We start from the raw sequence: 9,825 nt of genomic DNA, 5'->3' as shown, positions 1-9,825 counted from the left end.
AGGCGCGAAAATCGAGGAGCCTAAATTTTGGATATGAGGCGGAGTTGTCGCCTCGATGGTCGCAGGCTCATTAATAACATGTGACGTCACGGCGGTTTACCATGGTCCTAGAAGATGATCTCACGGCGGTTTACAAGATTATGCGAAGATGTTGAAGAAGAAATGTTCTTAAGTATTGAGGATTGACATGAACCAGTTCAAGTCAATCTGGGGCCTAATGTTGGGGATATTACCACTGGGCGTAAACCGGCCAGGAGAGGCCGGGTTAACCCCATAAGTAGTTCATCTGTATCTGAAGTCCATGAAGACAGATGGTGACGCTTTATGGAGGCCCAGGGCCCAACGCCGGTTGAAGGCATGTAGACATAAATCGGCATTGATATGTAAACTTGTGTTATAAGATAGAAGTAGCAGAGACCGAGCCGGACACGATTATGAGCCGGCCTCGGGATTCTGTAAACCGACGGGCGTCAACCCATGTATATAAGGGGACGACCCGGCGGCGGTTCAGGGACAACAGACAACAACTCGAGACTCAGGCAAAGCGTATTCGCTCCCTGGTCATCGAAACCCCAGCAATTCCATCACAACTAGACGTAGGCTTTTACCTTCATCGTAAGGGGCCGAACTAGTATAAAACTCTCTTGCGTCCCTTGTCCGCTTTAACCCCTTTAAGCTAACCCGTAGCGATGGCTCCACGAGTAAGTACTTTCTCTAGGACATCTGCCGTGACAAAACCACGACAACATTGATTGCCACCCAACACGTAGTGCCCCACCGACATGATCCCCATGTCGTTGTTGTCAACACTTTCACCTCCCTTGTAATACACATGGCAACCATCATTGTTTGAGCTCGTCAAGAACTCTTTGGCGTCATTGGGCAAACATTCTTTTCGTGGGTAGCATCGATGATGGGAGTAATAGATGTGGTTTCTTCATGGGCTGCAATGCTCCCCCGTCGACATGTGCATTGCCTTGGAGTACGTACGTCGGCCCCAAGAACAAGGCATGGTCTCCTAGGCTCTTCACAATTTCCCATTTGTACCAGCCATGTCCGACATCAACTAGCTCGAGACAAATGAAAAAAAAAGGCAATGTATTGTTGCGTGCCCACCACCACGACCCTCTGGTCTTTCTAATCACTATCATGAGCTTGCCACGTAACTCAACAATGTACACGGCACGCTCGTCCGAATCGCCATTAACCTGCAAGTACCCCTGGTCCTGTATATCCAGCCATTGAGGATCACCTTTGAACACACCATGTTTGGTTAAGCCGACCTCAAACCTAACGATCTCCATACTTTCTGACACGAGGCAATAAAGATGGCCGTTGCAGAAGGTGATATCCGTGATCGTCATCCCAACAAATCTCTGCGGAGACCATGCAGACCTCACGCGGCCAAGTCCGCAGCTCGCGACTTCAGACCTGCCGATGATGGCAGCGAGGATACAATCGCTTGAGGTGGGCGGCTTGGAGAATATTACCTTCAGCGGAACAAACAGTTTGGCGCGCGGGCGTAGATGTATGATACTCCTTTGCTTCGCCGAGAGCGGCAGCTCAGCACCGGAGAAAAGGTTCACAATCCTCAGCGGAGCATCCGAGACCGCGACCCATCCGCCGTCATGGCTGCCAATGATGCACCCGCCGACGGCCTTGTTGGAAAACCAGAAGTGCGACAGGATGGCACCGTCCTCAAGGCAGTAGACGTGCTTCGCCCTGTCGTTGCTTCCTGGATTGAGGATCAACCACGGGAGGACACGACGTGGGGGATGCATCGGTGCGATGGCGCGCCAGGACCTGCACACGGCGGAGAAGCGGACGCGGTCCACCGCGCAGGCGACCCTGGAGTAGACAAGGCTGAGGATATCGTCAGGGAGAATGGACCACCACGGAAAGAGAAATGGAAGAGATGTCGCTCTCACCTACCAACCGCCCTCGCGCCTCAACTACCACGAGTAATGGCGCCGCAATCACCGCCATTAATGTCCGCGCGGGCTTATCTAGCCTTCCTCCCCCCCTTGCCATATCGTCTCCCTTCCCTGGCGGCTGCTCTTCGTCAGATCCCACGGCCCCGTCGAGCGAGAGAGATGGTGGGGGGCGCACGGAGGGGTGCAAGGGCGTGCCGGTGCGTCCCAATCACCAGGTGGCGGCGCCGATGGCCCCCCTGCCGCCGGTGCCGGTGTCGCAGTTGCCGGTGACCGAGCGGGGGTCGCCAGAGGCTCACGCGGAGATGATTCGCGTGGTGAGGGAGCGATTCCCGAACCACGACAACTGGCCAGCGACCCTCATCGAGGTCATCCAACACGCGACATTCGAGGAACGCGCGCAGTTCGCCGGCGACGATGGGGGGATGGATTACGAGCTCATCTTCTGGGCCATTCAGGAGGTGGAGTCAACGGATCCGAGGCAGGCGGCGAAGTGGGCGAGTTTCAGGACAAGGAATCCTTCGCGGCTCAACATTCGGCCTCCGGCGGTGGTGCAGATCGCCAACATACCACCAGAGTATCTGCCGCCGGGGACCGTCCTACCCAGGGTCCCCTGAATCGAGGGGAGCCCGGAGTCCACGCCCCGCAGGGCTTCTCCAACCTGTGGGCGCGGCGTGGGAGGGGCGAAGCGCGCTTCCTCAACCTTCCACCATGGCCGGGCGACCGCGGGGAGATCCCACATCTCCTTGACAAGGTGAGGAAATCCAGACCCAAATCATATGTTCGTTCGAGATCTGATGGTGATTTGTGCGCTAAATTGATCATTAAGGAAGATAGGGTTGTTCCTTGCGAGAGTATTTGTGACTCCACTTCTATTTTCCCTGAGTCAGTGAGAGATTCTTACGAATCTGCGAGTACGGCGAGCCATTCCGCCGCCGACGAGCTCGCTTCTGCGGGAGGGGCGGGATTGGATTCGAATCTGGAGGTCCCACAAACAGGGCCGATCTCTCAACCACCGCCGTTGATTTCGGGTCGTGTGGTTGGGAAGAAAGCGGGTCGTAAAAATACGCTTTCTACCTCTACTAGCGGGGACGGGGAGGAAGTGGCGGGTTTTTATGGCCAGTTATGGGTGGTGCCTTCTCCCAGCCGCCGCCAGCACCTACATATAGAGAGGCAGCCGCCGCCGAACCCTAGCTTTGCAATCCCCAAATTGTTTTGGGTTAGAAAGGATCTGTTTAGGGATAGAAAATTCTCAGCACAAGACTGTTTCCCGATTAGGGCACTGGGCAGATTTGATCCAACTCCTACTATCTTTAAAATCTCCACCGAGAATCTAGGTTTTCCTAGATCGTTTGTTGAGGTGGTTAAGGGAGGGATGGAGCGGGGGCAGGGTGGGCAGCAGCAACGCCGTCCACCGCCAGGGAAGAAGCCTGCTCCTCAAGATGGGAAGACAGCGGCCCCGCCGGCCGGAGGTGCTGCTACACTGGCAGGTGCTGCCAAGCCGGGGCAGCATCCTCCCAAGCAGGGCACGCATGGGATCCAGCAGCAGCAAGTGGCCGATATAGCAGTCCCAGCTCCACCTCCTCCTCCTGCTGCTACAGTTTAGGCGCTGGATCCAAGGTACAAGGATATGACCTGCTTTAACTGTAGTTGGCCGGGGCACTATGTGGGGAACTGCATTGAGCCGAAGAAGTGCTTTATCTGCGCGGGAGGTCATAATGTCAACAATTGCGCTGCCTGGGCAAAGCCACATCCTACAGCGACCTACTTTGGTAGCGCAGCGGCTGGCCTGGGGTTATACCATATTGATGTACCCACTGCTTCAGAACTAAGTTGGCTTAACTACAAGAATTGTGTAGTTCTCAAAGTGGTTAAGGGTGAGGTTTCTGCCTCAGAGTTGCTGATTCAGCTCAATGGAATTTTTTGCAAAAACAAAGAGTGGCCTTGGCAGATTAGGGACCTGGGAGAGAAGAAATTCTTGCTGAGATTTCCACCTTGGAAAAATGTTGAAGACCTAATTGAGTTTCCTGCATTCGAGCTCCCAATTGATGGTGTCTTTGTCAAGATCTGCGAATGGGTTGGAATGCTAGATGAATTTGGAGGACTTACTGAGGCCTGGGTTCAAATTGAGGGGATTCCTCCAAAGTGGTGTGCATGGAAGGTGTTTGCCCAGATTACAGCTTGCTTTGGGATCCTGGTAGATGTTGACTGGAATGGTATATTTAAGAGCTTCTATGAGAATATCAGAGTGAAAGTGGCTTGTAGAGACCCCAGGAAAATTCCATTTGAGAGATTAGTTGAAATGAAAAGGAAGTTATACATTCTGTTCTTCACTGTTGAAGGGTTTGAACAAACGGGAGAGGACTCTGATGGAGATGATCTGGACCCAGATTTGGACAATATGGAGAAAGAGGATGAAGAAAACAATGAAGAAATGTCTAACAAGGATAAATCTCAAGGAGAAGACATGGGAGAACCTATTGATGAGCTGGACAAGGCAAATTTCCCTTCCAAAAATACTCTGGCAAGTTCCAGTCAGTCAAACTCACAGAGAGCTGCTTCTGCAGTGGAATTCCACCCTCCCCACATGCTGGATACAATTCATGAGGATTTTGTGGAAGAAATTAGGAGCAAAACCCCTGAGAAGAATAAGGAAGCAGATAATGAAAAAACCACTACTGCAAAACCATTTCCTTCTGAAAGATCTGATTCCATGTCAGCACATCTGGAATATTGCTCTAAACAACTAAGCAAGTTTGAAATGGTTGAGACTGATGAAGAGGAGGAAGATTTGGTGGAAGAGATGCAGTGTCTCCCTGAGGATTTAGCTCTGGCACTGGGATCTGTTAAGAGATCTCTACTGGAAACTCTGGATAGTGTGGAATCGGTGCAGAAGAAAAAACCAAGTGTCAAGAATTCTCCTATCTGGGGGCCAGTGCTCACAAGCAAACCAATAACTAGGAATCATGGAGACATTAAGATCATGGACAAAGCAGCTGCATATATGAAGAGAAAGAATTTGGAAATTCCCACTACTTTCAAAGGTAAATCATTTGCTGTCCTTGATCTTGATGTTCTTGTCTCAAATACTAGTATGGTTGATTTATGCATTGGTAGTAACATCCATGATCAAGTAGCTATTGTCATGGATATGATGGATGAGGAGAGAAATCGTTGCCTTAAGTTTGCTGACGACAATCCGGAGATTGTTCTCCCTGAGAATCTAGATTTAGAAACAATGGTCGATGAGACCAAAGCTACTAACAGTGACTTTCATAGTAATGGCTCAGATGGCACTGCTGGACCGTTAATGAAAAGCCCTGTCTTGAATACAAAAAAAGCCTTGTGGCTTGTCGCGCCCATTTAAGATTAAATGATAGGGGCCTTTTGGAACATTCGGGGCATGGGCCAGACTGGGAAGAATCAGTGCCTAGGTGACTTTGTTAGTAACAATCATGTGGATTTTGTGTGTTTCTTTGAAACCAAGAAAGAAAATATTGATAACTGTGTTCTCAAATATATATCTGGTAAGGAGGAATTCATATGGCATTTTTTACCGGCTGTGAACACTGCTGGGGGGATCCTTGTGGGTCTTAAGAGTGATTTATTTGAGGTGATAGGCTTTATTAATAAAGAATTTTGTATTTGGGCTACTATTAAGAATAAATGTGATGGTTTCATGTTGCATCTAGTGGCTGTTTATGGCACTTCTTATAATGATAAAAAGTTAGAGTTTATTGTTGAACTCCATGACACTATGGATAACCTTACTTATCCAGTTTTATTAGGAGGGGATTTCAATTTGGTTAGATCGGCTGATGATAAGGATAATGGGATTATTAATAACTAGTTTTCCTATCTATTTAATGATTGGATCAATAAATGGTCTCTTATGGAGTCAAGAGTGCTAATAGAAAATTTACTTGGAGTAACAACCAGAATAACCCTATTTTTGCCACTATAGATAGGGTTTTTTCTTCTGGTTCTTGGGATTTTAAATTCCCTTTGTCTGTTGTGACAGCTCTCCCACGTGTTGGGAGCGATCATGCCCATTTACTTATTGACACTGGTTCTCGGAGGGTTACCTCCCACAAAATATTTCGGTTTGAGAAGTGGTGGCTCGACGGACCTGATTTCAAAGATTTGGTATGTAAAATTTGGAATACCCCAGTCCCTGGCAAGACGGCCATGGATGTTTGGATGAATAAAAGTAGACTATTTAGGAAGAAAGTAAAAGGCTGGAGCATTAATATTGAGGCAGGCATTAAGAGAAAAAAGAGAGAGCTTCTACTCGAATTTGATATCCTTGATGTTTTTCGGAGAGAAATCAAATTAATGACGTAGACAGGCGCAGGATGGAGGAGATTAAGAAGGAACTAGCTGGTATTTGGAGTAAAGAAGAAACTGCTTTCTGGCAGCGCTCTAGAGACCGCAAGATTGTTGTTGGTGATAAGAACAACGCTTACTTCCAAGCTGTAGCTAATTATAGACATAGAAAGAATCACCTTTCTGAGCTTAATGGTGATAATGGCCCTGTATATAGCACCAAGGAGATGCTGGAAGTAGCTATACCTTTTATAAAAACCTATTTGGAGCTGGAAAAAAACCTCTTGTGCATCTTGGGCCTTCATTCTGGGAGGATGGTGACTTGGTTACTGAGGAAGAGAATGAACGTCTCCAAAGTAACTTCTCTGAGGAGGAGATCAAGGAGGCGATTTTTGGTTCGTATGCACATGGTGCACCCGGACCTGATGGATTGTCATTTCTTTTCTATCAAACCTTTTGGAATGTTATCAAAACTGATTTTATGGCGTTAGTGAGAGACTTTGAAGAAGGCAAGCTAGATATGCAGAGAATGAATTTTGCTTTGATAGTCCTTATTCCTAAAGAGTCTGACGCCAAGGATTCGAAGAAATTTAGACCAATTAGTTTGAGCAACTGTGGTATTAAGATTTTTTCTAAAGCCATGACCAATAGGGTTTCCCCTGTTGGCCGTAGATTAATCTCTTCAAACCAAACGGCCTTTATTAAAGGGAGATATATATTAGAGAGTGTTGTCATGGCACATGAAGTGATTCATGAGGTCAAAAAATCTGGTTCTCAAGGCTTAGTGCTTAAGTTGGATTATGAAAAAGCTTATGACCGGGTTAACTGGGATTTCTTATTTGAAATGTTATAATCTAGGGGTTTTTGCCCCAAGTGGGTTGCTTGGATTAAATGTACATTAATTAACAGTACCTTTGCTGTGAGAATCAATGACACTAATGGGACATATTTTGTTGGAGGGAAAGGGCTTAAACAAGGAGATCCACACTCCCCCTTGTTGTTTAACTTAGTAGCTGATGTGTTTACAAAAATGCTTAAAAAAGCTGCCTCCCAAGACCTAATTTCTGGGCTTCTGCCCAATATAATTCCAGCGGTGTGGTGAGTCTTCAATACGCAGACGACACTATCCTTTTTTTGGAGAACTCGGTTCACAAAGCCAGAAATTTCAAATGGTTTTTATCGTGTTTCGAATCCCTTTCTGGGATGAAAATTAATTTTCATAAAAGTGACTTAATGACAATCAATATTGATGAGGAAGTGGCTAATGATTTTGCTCAAATTTTCTGTTGTAAAAAAGGAGGCTTTCCTATTAAATATTTAGGTGTGCCTTTGCATTATGACAAATTGAAGAGGGAGGATCTTCAGCCCATTATTGACAGAATTATTAAGGGCATTTCTGGATGGCTTGGGAGATATCTCACATATAGAGGCAAGATTATTTTGCTTTGTGCATGCTTGATCAGCATTCCTGCTTATCTCATGTCTATCATTAAATTTCCCAAGTGGGCCATTAATGCCATCAATTCCCAAATGGCACACTTCTTTTGGGGGAATATTGGGGACCAACACAAATACCACCTAGCTAATTGGGCTATGTTACTAGGAGGAAAGAGTATGGAGGTTTGGGGATTCCTAACATCAAAGAATATAATATGGCCTTGCTAGCTTCCTGGGGCAAAAGGTTCTTTGATGAATCTGATTCAGATTGGAAAAAGATCATCCGTTACAAATATAGAGTGAATGCTCCTAACCTATTTTGGGCAAAAGGTGATGGTGGTTCAACCTTCTGGAAGAGCATCACCTGGGCGTTAGATGCCGCGAAAAACTTTTACAGATGGAAATTGGGGAATGGTGAGTTAATTAGCTTCTGGCATGATACCTGGGTCGGGGATTGTTCCCTGAAGGTACAATTCTGGGATTTATACTGTACTTGTAACCAAACGGAGTGTACTGTTGCTCAGGTGTGGGACGGGCGTGAACTTAAGTTAACTTTTAGAAGATGCGTTGACCAAAATGGACTTGATAGATGGGAACTATTGTTGAGGGTTGTTCAACAGTGTACACTATCAGATGAATCTGATATACCAAGTTGGTCTTTGGAATCTAATGGATTATACTCTGTGAAATCCTTCTACAAAAGCATCAACTTTGGGGGAATAGCTTCTGCTATCAAAGATGACCTTTGGAAAATTATGTGTCCTCAGAAAATACATGTGTTTTTGTGGTTCTGTGCTCATAACAAAATCCTGACTAGGGATAATCTTGCTAAAAGGAGGGAGGTGGAAGACCCTTCCTGTCTTTTTTGTGCGGAGTTCGAATCTGTGCAACATTTGATGTTTGATTGTGTGGTGGCACAACATGTGTGGGGCTTTATATCTGATTTCTTTGAGATTGATAGAATTACCAGCTTTGACAATATTTTTGCTTTCTGGCGAGTACATAAAAAAAAGCCTGTGCTTAACATGGTTATTGCTGCTTCCTTGTGGAGCTTGTGGAGACTAAGAAACAAATTTTGTTTTCAAGGGCAGAAATGGAGAAACGTGAACTGCATTCTTGCAAAACTAAGTTGTTATTTGCACCAGTGGAAGGTTCTCTGCGACGATGCTCAAGCAACCCTGCTGTAAAGGTGCATCCTTCTGTTGGACAAGCGACGTGGAGAACTGATGCGGATCGCCTGGAAGTGAGGTGTGGGAGGGGAGCATGAGGAGGGCGACCAGTGGAAAAATCTATCGTTGTTCCCTTTCCTTCTGATGTGGCTTTGTAATAATAAGTACCTAGATTTCGTTCCTGTTATGTTGGAGAGAACTTCTGCTCTCGAACTCTAGGTAGCGTAGTCTCCTGGAGAGTAGTTTTATTCCCTACTTAGGCGCTGTGAAATCTGGTTGTGACTGCTTTATCTGCTTCGATCTATAAAATTGGGGCAGGGGGGCAACCCCTTTCATTCAAAAAATAATAATGGACCACCACTCTGTCGCCACCATGGCCGCCGCTGAGGTCCCGGCCTTGATGCTGCTGCCGTCGTTGTTGACGGCTGCCGTGTGCGTCGGCTCCTCCATCTTTGTGGCCGTGTGCGTATGCCGGCACGATCGCAATTATAGATCGGTCGATGAGACAGACCTAGCGGGAGAGGAGGATTTCGATTACAGATCGCAATTATAGACCTGCCTCTAAGCCCATCTTGACCCGGCCCAGTCCACTCCGCCTGTTCATTTTCTGCGGCTAGTCTCTACCTAGCTAGGCGAAGGCGAGACGAGACCTCGCTACCGCCGCGGTCGCCTGCTCCTCCGCTCGCCATCGCCCTAAAAATCCCAAAGCCGCTGCCACGTCGTGGACGAGAACACCGACACGCCATTCATGCATGCGTCCGTGCACGGCAAGGCATATAGTATTGCAGACAAATTCTCTTGACTCTTGAGAAACTCGTTCTCACGTCAACCTTAACTCTTCTTTTTTGTGGCTTTTTTTCCTTTCGAGGAATCACCTAAGAAACTTTCCCACCCAAATATATTAGGGCAGTGATAGGTGCTGGCCGGCCGGCCCAAACATTTCAGCCGCGCGCAACCATTCG

The sequence above is a fragment of the Triticum aestivum genome, chromosome 3D, assembly GCF_018294505.1.
Source record: "Triticum aestivum cultivar Chinese Spring chromosome 3D, IWGSC CS RefSeq v2.1, whole genome shotgun sequence".
Classification (NCBI taxonomy): domain Eukaryota; kingdom Viridiplantae; phylum Streptophyta; class Magnoliopsida; order Poales; family Poaceae; genus Triticum; species Triticum aestivum.
Note: the sequence above shows the minus strand (reverse complement) of the source record.